This window comes from Lepidochelys kempii, chromosome 4, assembly GCF_965140285.1.
Source record: "Lepidochelys kempii isolate rLepKem1 chromosome 4, rLepKem1.hap1, whole genome shotgun sequence".
Classification (NCBI taxonomy): Eukaryota; Metazoa; Chordata; order Testudines; family Cheloniidae; genus Lepidochelys; species Lepidochelys kempii.
Window position 1 is genome coordinate 9,552,126 of NC_136383.1, and position 17,512 is coordinate 9,569,637.

Sequence of the window (17,512 nt, forward strand, 5' to 3'; positions counted from 1 at the left end):
AAACCCTACACCCCCTTTTCTGGGGAAGGCTTGATAAAAATCCTCACCAATTTGCATAGGTGAACACAGACCCAAACCCTTGGATCTTAAGAACAAGGAAAAAGCAATCAGGTTCTTAAAAGAAGAATTTTAATTGAAGAAAAAGTAAAAGAATCACCTCTGTAAAATCAGGATGGTAAATACTCTACAGGGTAATCAGATTCAAAATATAGAGAATCCCTCTAGGCAAAACCTTAAGTTACAAAAAGACACAAAAACAGGAATATATATTCCATTCAGCACAACTTATTTTATTAGCCATTGAAACAAATCAGAATCTAACGCATATCTAGCTAGATAAATTACTAAGTTCTAAGACTCCATTCCTGTTCTGTTCCTGGCAAAAGCATCACACAGACAGACAGAGCCTTTGTTTCTCCCCTCTCCAGCTTTGAAAGTATCTTGTCTCCTCATTGGTCATTTTGGTCAGGTGCCAGCGAGGTTATCCTAGCTTCTTAACCCTTTACAGGTGAAAGGGTTTTTCCTCTGGCCAGGAGGGATTTTAAAGGTGTTTACCCTTCCCTTTAGATTCATGACAGGGCCCCAGGTAATTGCCCTGCTTGCTACCCCTTAACGTCAGCCCTGGCTTTTATATGCAGAAAACCAGTTGTTGTGGTACAGGTGGGCCATGGAGATTTTTATAGCATATTGGGGGGGCCTCAGCAAGCAAAAGGTTGAGAACCCCTGCTCTATACAACTAGAAACCCATTGATTGGCATGCCAAGAGACTAACTGGGAAGTTATTCGTGGTGATTAACTTACAAAAGGCAACATGGGGGATGCACTGTAGATACGGATAACTAGGATTTGGGGATAAAGGGAGTTTGGGTAACAAAATTATGCCATATTTGGTATTATTTTTAAAGCTCCTGCTCCTGAAGTCAGGTGATTCAGTGAGAATCTCAGTTTCTATTTTTAAAAAGGTACGTTTCCAGCCCTCATAGATGCAGAGAAAAACTAGAAAATCTGACCACCTAAAGGCTCAAATGCCAGAAGGTCAATAAAAAGAACTTCATATCGATTCTTTTTAAAAATCTCATTTTTTAAAGTCAATCTCATAATTTTGGGGTGGGTCTGACTCATGCTTTTGGAACCACACACAGTATCCAGATGAGTCCATACCACTGATTTCTATCATGGCATTATAATATTATCCGTAGTAGTATTCTTCCCATACAAACATCTTGTTTGCTCTTTTGACTGCAGCTGCCCATTGAGCAGAGGTCTCCATTGAGCGGTCTCCCCTTCCCTGAGTTGATACAGTTAATTGAGACCCCTGTAAGGTCTCTGAGCAACACAGCACCCCTCCCCGCACTGTGCTTTACTTTGCATGTATCAGCAGTGAGCTGCATCTCCCATCATGATGCCGTCACTCCCTTAGCATGATTCAATCCCTCTCGAGTTCCCCACACTCCTCTCTGGACTCAACTAACCACAACAACTGAGGGTGATAGGGCATGAAGGGCTGTGACTGTGAACCACGATTCATGGACAAGAGGTTTTTGTAAACCTTTAAAGCTAAAGCTTCTGTGTTCTGCACCTGGGATGGAAATCCCTTTAGAAATGGTAACCTTAGCTAGAGAAGGGTGGGGGGAAGCTTCTTTGTTTGGTCTGTGGGTTTTTGGGGTGTGGAAAGTTTATGAGCCTTTTAGAAAGTTCAAGTGTTTGTTTATACCCCTGGTGCTGAGTTTCCTCTCCTGGAGAGATGCCCGCGTACCTCCTGTTAGCACTGCAAGGCAGCACACTCTCTGCAGAGGAGAAAGGACCCATTTTGAAGCACTTGGAGAACAGGAAGGTGATCAGGAACAGTCAACACGGATTCACTAAGGGCAAGTCATGCCTGACCAACCTGATTGCCTTCTATGATGAGATAACTGGCTCTGTGGATATGGGGAAAGCGGTAGACGTGATATACCTTGACTTTAGCAAAGCTTTTGATAGGGTCTCCCACAGTATTCTTGCCAGCAAGTTAAAGAAATATGGATTAGATGATTGGACTATAAGGTGGATAGAAAGCTGGCTAGATCGTCGGGCTCGACAGGTAGCGATCAACAGCTCAATGTCTAGTTCGCAGCCGGGTATCAAGCGGAGTGCTCCAGGGGTCAGTCCTGGGACCGCTTTTGTTCAACATCTTCATTAATGATCTGGATGATGGGATGGGTTGCACCCTCAGCAAGCTCGTGGATGACACAAAGCTGGGGGCAGAGGTAGATATGCTGGAGGGTAGGGAGAGGGTCCAGAATGACCTAGACAAATTAGAGGATTGGGCCAAAAGAAATCTGATGAGGCTCAACAAGGACAAGTGCAGAGTACTGCACTTAGGATGGAAGAATCCCATGCACCACTACAGACTAGGGACCAACTGGCTAAGCAGCAGTTCTGTAGAAAAGGACCTGGGGATTACAGTGGACGAGAAGCTGGATATGAGCTAACAGTGTGCCCTTGTTGCCAAGAAGGCTAACAGCATTTTGGGCTGCATTAGTAGGAGCATTGCCAGCAGATCGAGGGACGTGATCATTTCCCTCTATTCGGCACTGGTGAGGCCACATCTGGAGTATTGCGTCCAGTTTTGGTCCCCCCACTACAGAAGGGATGTGGACAAATTGGACAGAGTCCAGCAGAGGGCAACAAAAATGGTTAGGAGGCTGGGGCACATGACTTATGAGGAGAGGCTGAGGGAACTGGGCTTATTTAGTCTGCAGGAGAGAAAAGTGAGGGAGGATTTGATAGCAGCCTTCAACTACCTAAAGGGGGGTTCCACAGAGGATGGAGCTCGGCTGTTCTCAGCGGTGGCAGATGACAGAACAAGGAGCAATGGTCTCAAGTTGCAGTGGGGGAGGTTTAGGTTGGATATTAGGAAAAACTATTTCACTAAGAGAGTGGTGAAGCACTGGAATGGGTTCCCTAGGGAGGTGATGGAATCTCCTTCCTTAGAGGTTTTTAAGGTCAGGCTTGACAAAGCCCTGGCTGGGATGATTTAGTTGGGGATTGGTCCTGCTTTGAGCAGGGGGTTGGACTAGATGAACTCCTGAGGTCCCTTCCAATGCTGATCTTCTATGATTCTATAACCCATAGGCAGTTCAGCTGCTCATCTCAAAGGGGCCTGGCAATAAAATGCCCACTGTCCCTCTAGGCTCTCCCTATGGGTGGAGATCCAGATAATGTCTAAACTAGATCAGTGTCACCTTTGTGTAACCTGAAATGTGCTTACGGTCCTCTGCCTTCTCCCCCCCTCTCCCACCCGCCACATTCTGGGGCTCGCTCGCCCTGTGCCCTCAGAACGGCACACACCCAGTCATGGTATCACCACACGCTCTGGCAGGCTTCCTGTCAAACGTCCACCGCATCGTCACCCAAATACAAGGCGCCTGGAAAACTGCCGAGATTGCAGCGTTTAGCCCTGCGCCGATCCAGAGAGAAGATTCAGAAAGTACAAGGCTTGATCCTTGAGCTTTGGCCCCATCTCCTACCCGAGGCTGTGACCTGGCTCTCCCCATCTAGGCAAGAATGGAGACATCCCAGCCCAAGCCAGCGTCAGTTCTATGCTACCGCAGTGCTCCTCCACCGCACTGTGTGCGGAGACTCAGTGGGCAGAGCTCAGCATTGCTGCCGGACACGTGACACAGCTGCCCAGATGTGTCAGCCAGCTACATGCTCCTCAGCTAAGCAGCAGGAATTGCCTGGTATTCAGTGTTTGGGGGACGCTCACCCACACCTGGAGAGTGCTCTGCCCCTCGAGCCAGCTCCTTCCACTCATGCCAGCACAGCATATGCTGCACGTGCAGCCATTCACACCTTTCCACGGCCTCCTGGGAAAATCACAGGCCCATGCCCTCTCCATGTTCCTCTTCATCCTGAGGGAGATGGAGGATCAGGATATGGCAAAACAAACTGTCATAACCATACAGCTAAGGGTAGCCTAGAATTCCTCCTTACCTGCAAGGGGTTAAGAAGCTCAAATAAACTGGTTGGCACCTGACCAAAAGGACCAATGGGGAAAGAAGATACTTTCAAATCTTTGGGGGGGGGGGGGAGAAGAAAGGCTTTGTTGTGTATGTTCTCTTGGGAAGCAGAGAAGCATCAGGTCAGAAAACTCCTTCTCCTATAAACCATCCTAAAAGTCTCTCATATTACAAAAATTGGAAGTAAAAGCCAGGCAAGGCGTGTTAGATTATCTTTTGTTCTGCTTGTGAATTTTTCTTTTGCTGGAGAGAGGTTTATTCCTGTTTTTTGTAACTTTGAAACTAAGCCTAGAGGAAGTTCTGCTGTGTTTTTGAATCTTTTGTTACCCTGTAAAGTTATTTTCCATCCTGATTTTACAGAGGTGATTTTTACCTTTTTTTTTTTTTTAAATAAAATCCTTCTTTTAAGAACCTGACTGATTTCTCTATTGTCCTAAGACCCAGGGGCTTGGGTCTGTGATCACTTTGTAACCAATTGGTTAGGATATTATTCTCAAGCCTCCCCAGGAAAGGGGGTGTAAGAGCTTGGGGGGATATTTTGGGGGAATAGGAACTCCAAGTGGTCCTTTCCCTGATTCTTTGTTAAATCACTTGGTGGTGGCGACGTACCCTCCAAGGGCAAAGAATTTGTGCCTTGGGGAAGTTTTAACCTAAGCTGGTAGAAATAATCTTAGGGGGTCTTTTATGCGGGTCCCCACATCTGTACCCTAGAGTTCAGAGTGGGGAGGGAACCCTGACACAAACAAACAAACAAACAAACATCCTCCCTCCTAATCCTCCTGACATGACCCGCTGCGGGCCAGATCCAGCCCAGCTTAAGGTGGTTACAGTTCCCACCCGCATCCGCACCACCTCTCCTCAGTCTCCACTGACGTCTGTCTCCCTTTCCAGTGTCACAGCCTACTGCCGCGCCGCACTGGATGACTAGCAACTTCCAGAAGTAAATAACAACCCCATACAATGCAGCAGGAATGCCACAATGCACAACAAGCTGGCTTGTCCAAACAGACCCTGGGACAGGGCAAGGGCCTGAGGGCAAGGTCCCAGGGGTGCCTCTGGTCACCACCCCGTGCAGCGATCCTCACCATGCTCCCAGGCTAAAAAGGGCTAGGCTGAGCTAGCAACAGGGGAAGAGACCTCAAGGAACTCCTAGGCAGGTGGCACTCCTTCCTCTGAGTCTACACTGACCCAACCCCTCAATGGCGGGTCAAAGTACCCCTCGGCCTCCCTGGCAGCCATACCAAAATCACTGGGCGGACTGCAACCCTTCCGGTGACAGCCTTCAGGGAAGAAAATAAAGTGCTTGGTACCACACTTTCCCATTTCTCAGAGAGGGAAGAATAAATCCATCCACTCTTGCAGGGTCCTGAAGATGTGAAACAACACTTCCTGGCCAGTGGTATCAAAGGCTGCTCCTAGAGATAACCGGTTCATCGGGGCGTGTTGCTAGGGAGAGATTGTCAGCCATGGGTAATACATCACTGGTCCAAAATTAGGTCTAAAAGCTGCCTGGCAAAGGGGGTGGCTATCTGGGGTCAAGATGAAACGGCAGTTCCTCCAGCAGCACCTACTCAATAACCCCCACCCCCAGACGGGAGGTCAGAGGCTGGAGAGCTGGCTAATGTCAAGCGAGGGGCCTGAGACAGGGGCCCCTGTTGTCTGTGGGTGGCAGACATTCCTGAAGGGAAACTTTCACCACCCCCTAAATAATGTTCCCCCCAAATACTCTTCACTCTGCTCTCTTCCCTAGCCAGGGAGAGCCGGATCCAGCTCACAAGTGATGGGGAGCGCACACAAGATCTCACAGAGCAAAAGAAGATGAAATTTAACTGAAGAAGACTGCATTTATAGCTGCCTGCCTAGCACTTTGTGGGTTTGACAAAATTAGATTTATCTTTTCAGCAAAGCAGGTGCACAATTATTGTTTATGTAGACTGATATACGTGCACACACAGTATCCCAGGTCAGTGGCTCTTAACTTTTCCAGACTACTGTACCCCTTTCAGGAGTCTGATTTGTCTTGCATCCCCCAAGTTTCCCCTCACATCAAAACTACTTGCTTACAAAATCAGACATAAAAATACAAAAGTGTGGTACTGACCCATTGCTGACTTTCTCATTGTTATCACAGAATTATCAAATACAACAATTGCAATGTAAATATTGTATTGACATGTCAGTATGTCGTACAGAGGGCAGTGTAAACAAGTCGTTGTCTGGATGAAATTTTAGTTTGTACTGATTTCGATGGTGCTTTGTACGTAGCCAGTAGTAAAACTAGGCAAATATCTAGTGAATTGACATACCGCCAGAAAACCTCTGTGTACCCGCAGGGGTATGCGTACCTCTGGTTGAGAACCACTGGTCTAGGCAGAGCTAGGAGTGATGCCCATAGCTAAGATTACCCAACACTTCCCATTATAACTGCCTTTTTGAAGCTTTTACAATTTCCCACAACACAGTCAGGGAGTTGGATAGGAGCTGGGGTGTGTGTATCTCCGAGACAGGGTATTGGATAGGAGCAATGTGGGAAGAGGAGGAGACAGGGTGTTAGAGCTGGCAGTTGGAGCAGGGGGTGGGAAGCGGGAGCTGGCGGTTGGAGGTGGCAGGAGGGGGCTGGAGGCGGGAGCTGGCAATTGGAGAGGAAGGACGGGGCGGGAGCTGGCAGTGGGAGGGGGCAGGAGGGGGTGGGAGGTAGGAGCTGGCGCTGGTCGGATAGGAGCAGAGAGGGTAGGGGATAGGAGCGGGAGGTTGTAGGGGTCAGCAGGGGGCGGGAGGCAGGAGCTGGCGGTGGGAGGGGGTAGGAGGGAGTGGGAGGTAGGAGCTGGTGCTGGTCGGATAGGAGCAGAGAGGGTAGGGGATAGGAGCGGGAGGTTGGAGGGGTCAGGTGCTGAAGAAGGGGGGGTTGCATAGGGATTTTATAACTTGGGAGTTCTTGACTTTGCACCTCCCTCTGGTGTCAGCCTCCTGTTTGGGATGCACTCGTAGGTACGCTGTCTATCGACCACGTGCTCACAGTATGGGCCAGATCTGCACCCACACGAGTTTACAGTCAGTGAAGCTGAGGAGAGCTGGGGGCAATGTCAGCCTTCCTGCTCGTCTGACCCTGGGCTAGTGGGAGCCAAAAAAGCACCGGGTGCAGCTCCCCTCGGCCATGCCCTTCATAGGCAGGGGAGGAGCAGGTGCTTCAAGCTAGCTTTAAACTGGCTGGGGATTTCCCTCTATCAGGGTGCTCCTCGCTGCCCCAGAGCTGCCTTCCAGCACAAACACCTGGACGGGACTGCGTGTCTGGCCTAGCTATTAAAAATCCCTGACAAAATCAGGTTGACATGGAGTGCACGGTAGGACAAGTAGTAATGGGGTTATTCTGCAGAAAGGGTGAGTTAGGTTTGATACTAGGGAACTCTTTCTAACTACAAGGCTAGTTAAGCTCTGGAACAGGCTTCCAAGGGAGATTGTGGAAGCCCATCATTGGAGTCTTTAAATCATGGACAAACACCTGTCAGGGATGTTCTGGGTTTACTCGGTCCCACCTCAGCGCAGGGGGCTGAACTAGATGACTCGAGGTCCCTTCCAGCCCGACATTACTACGAGTCTAATGAAAGTAAATTACATTACAGGGATGTTGTAATTATCCCAAAACTAAGTGTTCTGAACCCCAGAAATTTGCAGAGAAAGTTAAACTTAAAATGCATCCAAACAATGTTTACTTTGCCCTGTGGTGGTTTATAATCATTTTTTGCCACTGTACTGTTGGAGATAGAGAGTTGCGCTAAGAGGCAAATGCAAGCAGTAGCCATCTTTGCTAAGGCAGCCTGTGCCCTCAGCCCCACTTCGATGCTAGCCATTTTGAAAGAGGGAAGATCTTTGTGGAATTCTCACCTTATCCGTCAGCCTCTGTTGAAGAAGAAACTTTCAACTTCGAAGAATAGTAGCAAAAAAGACCAAGAATCCTAAAAATAATCCTATAAATATAGTCCATGCACCAGATTTCACTGAGTTTGAATAGTCTGTGTTATTCTGTTACTAAGATCATTAAGGACAAAAATAGGTTTGACAGACTTTTCTTAACGGAGTCATTTAAAATTCATTTTTAACGGATTATCTAATTACAGCTTTCATAGCTTCATAGATTCCAAGGCCAGAAGGGACCATTGTGATCATCTAGTCTGACCACCTGTATAGCACAGGCCAGAGAACTTCCAAAAATAACTCCTAGAGCAGATCTTTTAGAAAAACAACCCATCTTGATTTAAAACTTGCTAGTGATGGAGAATCCACCATGACCCTTGGTAAATTGTTCTAATAGTTAATTATCCTCACTGTCAAAAATGTACACCTTGTTTCCACTCTGAATTGGTCTAGCTTCAACTTCCAGCCTTTGAATCGTGTTATCCCTTTCTCTGCTAGACTGAAAAGCCCATTAGTAACTATTTGTTCCCCAAGCAGAGTTGGACCGTGCAAGGGAATGAAAACCAATAATAAACAGCTCCAGAGCCGTCTAAAGAAGAAGAAAACAAGGGAAGAATAAATGGGACCTCTGAGCACTGAGGATGGGGTGGATATTAAAGATTATCTAGGCATGGCCCAACACCTAAACAAATACTTTGCTTCAGTTTTAAATAAGGGTAATGAGGTGCTATGGGGTAGTGGCAGGGTGGCTAATGGAAATGAGGATGTGGAGGTAGAAATTACCATGTCCATGGTGGAAGTCAAACTCAAACAGCTTAATGCAGAGGTCCCCAATCTGTGGAGAGCCACCCACCTCCACTCCTGGCTCCGGTTGCAGCCCTGTGCCTGAGGATCCAGCTGCCAGCCCCACTCCCAGGGGTCCCCTCCCAGCCCCAGCTATGGCCTCAGCCTCAGCCCCCTTACTTCTGTCCGCATCCCTCCCTCCCAGAACCATGGCCCTGCTCCTGGCCCTGGCTCCGGGGGGAGCGCAGACAGGGGTAAGAGGTAAAAAGTTTGGGGACCACTGTCTTAATGGGACTAAATCAGGGGGCCCAGATAAGCTCCATCCAAGAATATTAAAGGAACTGGCACATGAAATTGCAAGACCAATAGCAAGGATTTTTAATAAATCTAAACTTGGGTGTCTTACCCTATGACTGGAGAATTGCTGATATAGTTCCTATTTTTAAGAAAGGAAAAAACGTGATTTGGGAAACTACAGGCCTGTTCATTTGACCTCAATCATATGCAAGATCTTGGAACAAATTCTGAAAAAGAAAGTAGTTAAGAACAGAGGTGAACGGTAATTGGGATAAAATACAACATGGGTTTACAAAAGGTAGATCATGCCAGACCAACCTGATCTTCTTTGAGGAGATAACTGATTTTTCAGACAAAGGAAATGCAGTAGATATAATTTACTTGGATGTCAGTAAGGCATTTGATATAGTTCCATATGGGAAATTATTCGTTAAATTGGAGAAGATGGGGATTAATGAGAGAATGGTAGATAAGGAACTGGTTAAAGGGGAGACTACAACCTGTCAAACTGAAAGGTGAACTGTCTAACTGAGTTTGTCAGGGTTCAGTCTTGGGACCAATCTTATTTAACACTTTTATTACTGACCTTAGCACAAAAAGTGGGAGTGAGCTAATAAAATCTGCAGATGACACAAAGTTGGGAGGTATTGCCAATATGGAGGAGGACCAGAATAGCATACAAGAAGATCTGGACAACCTTGCAAACAGGAGTAATAGAAATGGGCTGAAATTTAAGTGCAAAGTAATGCACTTGGGGACTAACAAGAAGAATTTTTGCCATAAGCTGGGGCTGTATGAGCTGGAAGGCACAGAGCAGGAGAAAGACCTGGGTGTATTGGTTGTTCACAGGATGACTGTGAGCTGCCAATGTGAAGCAGCCATGAAAAAGGCTAATGTGATCCTAGGATGCATCAGGTGAGGTATTTCCAGTGGAGAAGGGAAGTGTTAAAACCAGTATACAAGGCACTGGTGAGACCTCATCTGTGTGCAGTTCTGGTCTCCCATGTTTAAGAAAGATGAATTCAAACTGGAACAGGTGCACAGAAGGGCTACTAGGAAAGAAATGGAAAACCTACCCAATGAGAGGAGACTCAATGAGCTTGGCTTGTTTAGCCTAACCAAAGAAGGCTGAGGGGAGATATGACTGCTCTCTATAAATACATCAGAGGAATAAATGCCAGGGAGGGAGAGGAGTTATTTAAGTTAAGGGCCAATGTGGACACAAGAACAAAGGGATATAAACTGGCCATCAACAAGTTTAGGCTTGAAATTAGGTGAAGGTTTCTAACTATCAGGGTGAAGTTTCCAGAACAGCCTTCCAAGGGGAGCTGGCTTCAAGAATGAGCTTGATACGTTTATGGAGGGGATGATATGATGACACTGCCTAAAATGGCATGTGGCCCATCTATGACTTCTAGCAGCAAATACTCCAATGGCCAGTGGTGGGACACTAGATGGGGAAGGCTCTGAGCTACTACAGAGAATTCTTTCCAAGGTGTCTGGCAGCTGGGTTTTGCCCACATGCTCAGGGTCTAACTGATCACCATATTTGGAAGGAATTTTCCCCTGGGTCAGATTGGCAGAGACCCCTGGGGATTTTTCGCCTTCCTCTGCAGCATGGGGCACGGGTCACTTGCAGGCTTAAATTAGTGCAACCAGTGGATTCTCTGTAACTTGAAGTCTTTAAACCATGATTTGAGGACTTCAGTAACTCAGCCAGAGGCTAGGGGTCTATCACAGGAGTGGGTGGGTGAGGTTCTGTGGCCTGCAATGTGCAGGAGGTCAGACTAGATGATCATGATGGTCCCTTCTGACCTTAAAGTCTATGAGTCTAGATACTTCTTAACCTTTTCTTTATGAAGCTCAATAGATTGAACTCCTAGAGTCTATCGCTATAAGGCATATTTTCTAATCCTTTAATCGGTCTCATGGCTCTTCTCTGGCCCCTCTTCAATTTATCAACATCCTTCTTCAGTTGTGGGCACCAGAACTGGACACAGTATTCCAGAAGTGGTCACACCATTTCCAAATGTAGTGGTAAAATAACCTCTCTACTCCTACTCGAGATTCCCATGTTTATACATCCCAGAATTGCATTAGCTCTTTTGGCCACAGCATCACATTGGGAGCTCATGTTCAGCTGATTATCCAGCCCCACCTCCAATCTTTCTCAAAGTCACTGCTTCTCAGGGTACAGTCCCCTATCCTGTAAGTATGGCCTACGTTCAGGATCTGTCCCTTATACTGTGTTTGCAGCTATATTAACTATGCAGAATGTTCTCATTCAGATTCACGCACTGGCTGTTTTATGTGAGTACCCGTATCAGTCACGTGCATCGACGTCAGAGCTCACGGTTAGCTTTCAATAGACCATACCGGCTGGAACAAGTCAGGGGACAAGGCTGAACAATGTTAATGTTAACACAGGTTGCTTGTGAATAAAGACAGGTATATGCAGAGTCCAAAAGCATTTCAGAGAGGAGTTACGTGCAGATCAGATATATAAAAGGCAGCAAAGTATAGCGTTGATGCGATAAGACTACTGTATGCTGCTCTCATCAGCTGTACTGATCTGTTATCCACCGCCCTGAAACATCACCCCAGTTCTGAATAGCGTGAATGTCTCTGTTTATTTCAGGTGGATTTTCCGGAAGTGCTCAGCATTGGCCTAACTCTGCTCCTGACCTGGAAATTCATTCGGCACGTACTGCCTGCCACAAGCCTACAGCAATCTTTCTTGGACTTTCTTCCCAGGTACAGTAGCCTTTCCCCAGCTAATATCTCTTGTGTTCGTTCCCTGTCCGTCTGCGTGTGACTTGACAGGTATTTATACTGAAGCTCATCTTGTTGCACATGTTGCACTGTTCTAATCCCTCCAAGGCACTTCAGACTTTTCTCTCACGTTGGTTACTTTCCCAGTTTCGGGTTCACCCGGGAACAGATTACGGTGAAAGCTATACCCTCCTTTAGGCAGTTCATGGAAATATTAAATGCCATGACCCCCTGGTATGCCACTAGGAGCAGTTTAGGACCCCGGTCTCCAAATGATTGCTTGTTCAAGTGGCGCAATCTTCAATCTGTTTATCATGTGGCCTGGCATTGAAGGAGATTGGCTTTGGTGAGCCTTGCTCTATCCACGGTCTTCCTGTTCTCTATGGCAGATCCTGCAATCTGATTGCGGGGAGCAAACCATAGAGCTGAATGAAGCCTCACTGAGGTCAGAGAGGTGCTGCATGGTGCAGGGCCCTGGCCCTCCCCTTCAGACTACAGGTGGTTCAGGGATGCTTGTTCAGTATTAATAGCAAAGGCAGCAGACTTGCTTGCCATGGTCTATTTGATACATCTGTTCGTTGCTGCTGAAAAGACATCTTTTCCCCAATGATAAACCCCTCCATTGGAGCAGAGTGAGGCCGATACCAAGTGCTTTGGAAATCCCTGCTCTCTTGCATGCAGAAAAATATATACATCACAATGCTGTGTCTTCTATAATCTTAGATACCCAGTAGTGTAAGTTCCCCCAACCCCCACTCTTTTCTCCTTACCCTAACTTCCCTGTCCGTGTCCAGCATGTGTCTCTATTGCCTTGGACTGTGTATGGAATAAATCTGAAGGCTTGCAGCAGCTCTGTCCTTCTCTGGGCACCTCACAAACTTCAGTTTGTTTACTCAGGATGATGGAGCTCAGTGCACATTTAAACTACCTGCACAAGTATCCTGAACCCTTCTGCTGAGCACACCAGGTGCTGAAGGGTTCTCCCAGTGGTGAGCTGAAGCCGGTTCGCACCGGTTTGCTAGAACTGGTTGTTAAATTTAGAAGCCCTTTTAGAACTGGTTGTTCCGCGAGGGACAACTGGTTCTAAAAGGGTTTCTAAATTTAATCAGCCAAAAGTGGCACCTTAGGCACCTACTCTGTGGGTGCTCCAGGGCTGGAGCACCCACGGGGAAAATTTGGTGGGTGCAGAGCACCCACCGGCAGCTCCCTACCCTGCACCCGGCTCCAGCTCCCCTCCGCTCCACCTCTGCCTCCTCCCCTGAACGTGCCGCCTTGCTCTGCTTCTCCCCCCCACCCCCGGCTTCCCACGCAAACAGCTGTTCATGTGGGAAGCCGGGGAGGGCTGAGAAGCAGGCAGCGGCTTCGCGCTCAGGCCCAGGGAGGTGGAGGCGGAGCGGAGGGGAGCTGGGGCCAGGCATGGGGTGGGGAGCTGCCGGTGGGTGCTCTGCACCCACCAAATTTTCCCTGTGGGGGCTCCAGCCCCAGAGCACCCACGGAGTCGGTACCTAAGGCGCCACTTTTGATGTGATCAGTGGGGGGAGCGGCTGCTCCTGCTGCTCCCCCCTAGCTACGCTCCCCCGCCCCTAGGAGCCAGAGGGACCTGCCAGATGCTTCCTGGGAGCTGCCCCAGGTAAGCCCTGCCGGGACTCCCCACCTCGCCCCAGCAGGGTCCTCTGGCTCTTAGGGGTGGGGTGGGCACCCACTACAGTGGCCCACGAGACCCTCCTGCCCGGTTCTGGGGGCAGTCAGGGGAGAGGGGAGGGGGAGAGACGGGGCAGAGGTCCCGGGGGGAGCATCAAGGAACATGGGGGCTTGGATTGGGCAGGAGTGGGCCACGACCCCCTCATGGGGTGAGGAGGGAACCGGTTGTTAAGATTTTGGCAGTTCATCACTGGGTTCTCCCCTCTCCCACACACAGAGCCCAGACCCCTTCATTCAGCCCCCCCGCAAACCTCACAAGGTGTGTGTGCTGAACCAATGGCACAGTGACACCCTCACAAGCTGCACACTGCTTAGGCCAGGCTGTCACCTACACACCTCCAGACTACAGGAGCCATTAGCTCAGCCCTGACCCTAGCACGAGTCAGCTCATGGCAAAGCCGGCTTAGCCAAGCATACACAGCATGCTGGGCCTGAGGTGAGCACTGAGGGAGCTCCCCAGGGACTCAGTCGAACAGAGCAATGTGAATAACCGACTACGTGAATAACCGACTTTTCAGGTCAGGGGCCAAACTGAAAAGAAAAACAAAAAAGTTTCCAGAGAACCCAACTTGAAATCTTTTTTATTACATTTGTTCGAACCAAAACGAAACATCTTGTTTTGGGAGGAATTTTTAACCTTTTTTTTAAAAAAAAAAAATTGTAGTAAAATTCAGAAGAAATGGGGCATCTTGAATCAAAAAACCTAAATGTTTCTTTAGAAAATGTAGAAACAGTTTTGGGGGAGGGGGGGAAGGAGAGGGAAGGGAATAGGGTGACCAGACAGCAAATGTGAAAAATCGGGATGGGGGTGGGGGGTAATAGGAGCCTATATAAGAAAAAGACCCAAAAATCGGGACTGTCCCTATAAAATCGGGACATCTGGTCACCCTAGAAGGGAAGGTGGTCTGAAACAGTTTGGCAAATATAACCTCAATTCAGTAAATGTTTTGGTTGACCTGAATCTTCATTTTTTTGGCCAAAAATGCATAGAAGATTTCCAAGCATGGAAAATTTCAGCTCCCAAAATGAAAGCTTCAGAAAGTTAGAGCAAGTGACACCGGGGTGGAATGAAAACAGCTCCTCTGCTCTGCTGTAATCACTGTTTAGATCCACTGTTTTCTATTAATGTTTTGAAAATAGGCTGATGATGTGGGCTCTGGGAGGGAGTTTGGGTGCGGGAGGGAACTCCGGGCTGGGGGGGGGATTGGGGTGCGGGAGGGGTCCCAGTGGTGCTTACTGCGGCTCCCAGGAAGCAGCCACCAGGTCCCTGCAGCCCCTAGATGCATGGGCACCAGGGAGGCTCTTCACTCTGCCCCCACGCCCACAAATGCCGCCCCTGCAGCTCCCATTGGTCGCGGTTCCTGGACAATGGGAGCTGCGGAGCCGGCCCTTGGGGTGGGGGCAGTGCGTGGAGCCTCCCTGGCCACCCATGCATCTAGGGGCTGTAGGGACCTGGTGGCTGCTTCTGGGAGCCACACAGAGCTAGGGCAGGCAGGGAGCCTGCCTTAGCCCTGGGCCCCGAGTGTGCCGCTGACCGGACTTTTAACAGCCCAGTCGGTGGTGCAGACCAGAGCCTCCAGGGTCCCTTTACGATCAGAACGCCTGGCCACCCTAAATCAGACAAAGAGATTTAACAGATTAACTCCAGATTACAAACACGATCTCATATGACAGCACTGTGCCTCTCTCTTCCCTGCCAGCCAAAACCCACAGCTGGGACTGTGTCAGCCAGGTCTAACAAACTAACAAAGCCTAATACAGCATTTGGCTTTGAATTTCCCTCCTCCACAACACCCTTCACGTAGGGGGGAGAAAGGAGCACTTGTAACACAAATGTGCAGCTGTCTACACAAGTATTCCAGGGTAACCTTAATCTGGTCCCCTTGTGCATGTGCATTTTGGTGCAGTCTTGTCTAACGCCAGAGAGGAAGTCTGTGACACTCAGAGCCAGAAATAGAACCCAACTCCCTTAGGCCCCAGTCCATGCCTTAAGTAGAAGAAAATATTGTCCCTCTTCTTATGTTTTGCCTCATTCACTCCCCATCCTAGGCACTAAATGAAGCAGGGATCTTACAGTAAAAATTCTACACGCTTGTGTAATTACAGATAGTATTACCATGCATATGCACTACGGTACTGATAAAGGCAATCTGAATTTCCTAACATTTGAGTGCTTGATCTTGCAGTTTTAATGTAGTCTTTGGGTATGTGATTATTTAGGTTTTTTGGAACCATATCGACCCATAGGCTCCCCACCCCCATGAATTACCAGCAGGACTGGAAGCCAGGACCTTTAGATCCATAGCACAAACCGCTACCACTTGAGATAAAGGACGAACTTGTGGGAACTGTGAGCTGTTTTCTTCTACATAGACCAACCACTAAAAGGGGAAACAAGGCAGTCAGTACCTTGTACAACTATTTTCTATACAGCATAGAATACATAAAACTTTGGCACCAGGATGCCTCAGTTTTGTTCCTAGTTCTGGAGGCATGTGTGGTACAGGAGGTCACAAAGACAGCATAGCCAAGCACATAGATCTGGCTCATTCATTCTGAAAGGCAGTACGTCTCCATGGATGAGACTTGAGTCTGCTCTATTATAGGCATTCCTAGCTGTGCTAGTAGTGACCTTGTGCAAACACTCAGTTACCCCCTCCATAAAATGAGGGGGAATATTTACCCAGCTCGGAATACAGGGAGCGAGGTCTTGCGCTATCATGAGGGCTATGAAGTGCACAAATTATTAACATCAATCAGGAGGAGGTCTGCTGGGCATGGGGAGTGGGTGCTGCTGCTATGGCTGTGTGGCCCTTTAGTTCAGAGCCTAGCACCCAGAAGGCTGTGTGGGGCTCAGTGCAGTTGGCATGCTTGGAGCTCTTTGCATCAAGCCTTCAAAAAGCTCAGCTAAACATGTGCAAATGGCTGTTTTCAGAGTCTTATCATCCGACCAGGTCTGGAGAGAGTTACACAGGAGCAAGAGTGCAAAAGGCACGTTCCTGACCCCAGGACTATCCCATGACAAATGTCAAGTTCCTACTACGAAGCATGTTGTTTTCAGAAACACCCACATTCTCAGAACTGGCTGAATCATTTTCGCAGGGACTTAACGAAAAAGAATTCATCAGGGTCAGAGAGCAAACGAAAATAATTTCAAACCGAACTAAAAATAAAGTATTATGATGGAAAATGTTAGGCAACATTAAGTTCAGACATCAACTAGCCCCACCCGTAAGAAACCGTATGTGGGGTCAAATCCTCAGCTGGTGGAAATTGGCTTCAATGGAGCTGCTCTGATTTATAGCAGCCGAGGATCCGATTTGGTAGGTCTCTGTCGTAGCTACGTCTCTCAGGTGAGCTCCTTGAGTCAGCAGACAAAGTGTACTCCTGAGAACTCTGTCGAGTACAAATTCAACTCACTGGGCTTAGTGCTGATTGTAGCCATTGTTTGAAAGAGCTGGACCTTGATCAAACTGCGACATTCCTGGAGTAAATCTGATTCATCTCTCTGAAGTAGGGTGCTCAGACTTTGAGCTTCTGTTTTCAAGGGTCTCCTTGCAAGTTGCCCCCTGATTTGCAGAAAACTGAGAAGATTGCAGAAGCCCTTGTCTTTCTGAAAAGAGACTGATTCGAGCGTATGCCTATAAAGTGAGGAATGTGGCCAGCAAAGGGAGGCTAGTATAAAAATGGGAAAGAGAGATGGACACTCAAGAAGTCATGAGGAATGTCCATTTAGCAGCTGATGAACAGCAGAGCAGGAAACACTTGGGAAAACAGGATATTTACAAACCAGCAGGTGCAGAAGATATACATCCCACGTGGAAGGCATTTAGAGAACTACTGGCAATCATTTGGGGAAAGTCCTGGAGAACTGGGGGAAGTAGAAAAGGACAGGAGAAAAAACGTTGATCTTCTCCAGCACCCAAAACCCATGTGAATCAGTAAATCTAACTAACATCCCTGGGAAAAGAATATAAATCTGTAACACTTCACACCAGAGGAAAATGAAAACATGGGCAATAAGCAGTATGTTTATGAAGAACAAA

At 48.0% G+C, this 17,512-nt stretch overlaps 1 protein-coding gene across 3 annotated transcripts in view; it reads right to left on the minus strand.

Annotated features, from left to right (window-relative positions):
- Positions 1-17,512, minus strand: part of RBPMS (RNA binding protein, mRNA processing factor) — a 139,633-nt gene that overhangs the window by 75,662 nt on the left and 46,459 nt on the right. The gene's annotated exons all lie outside the window — the stretch shown is intronic.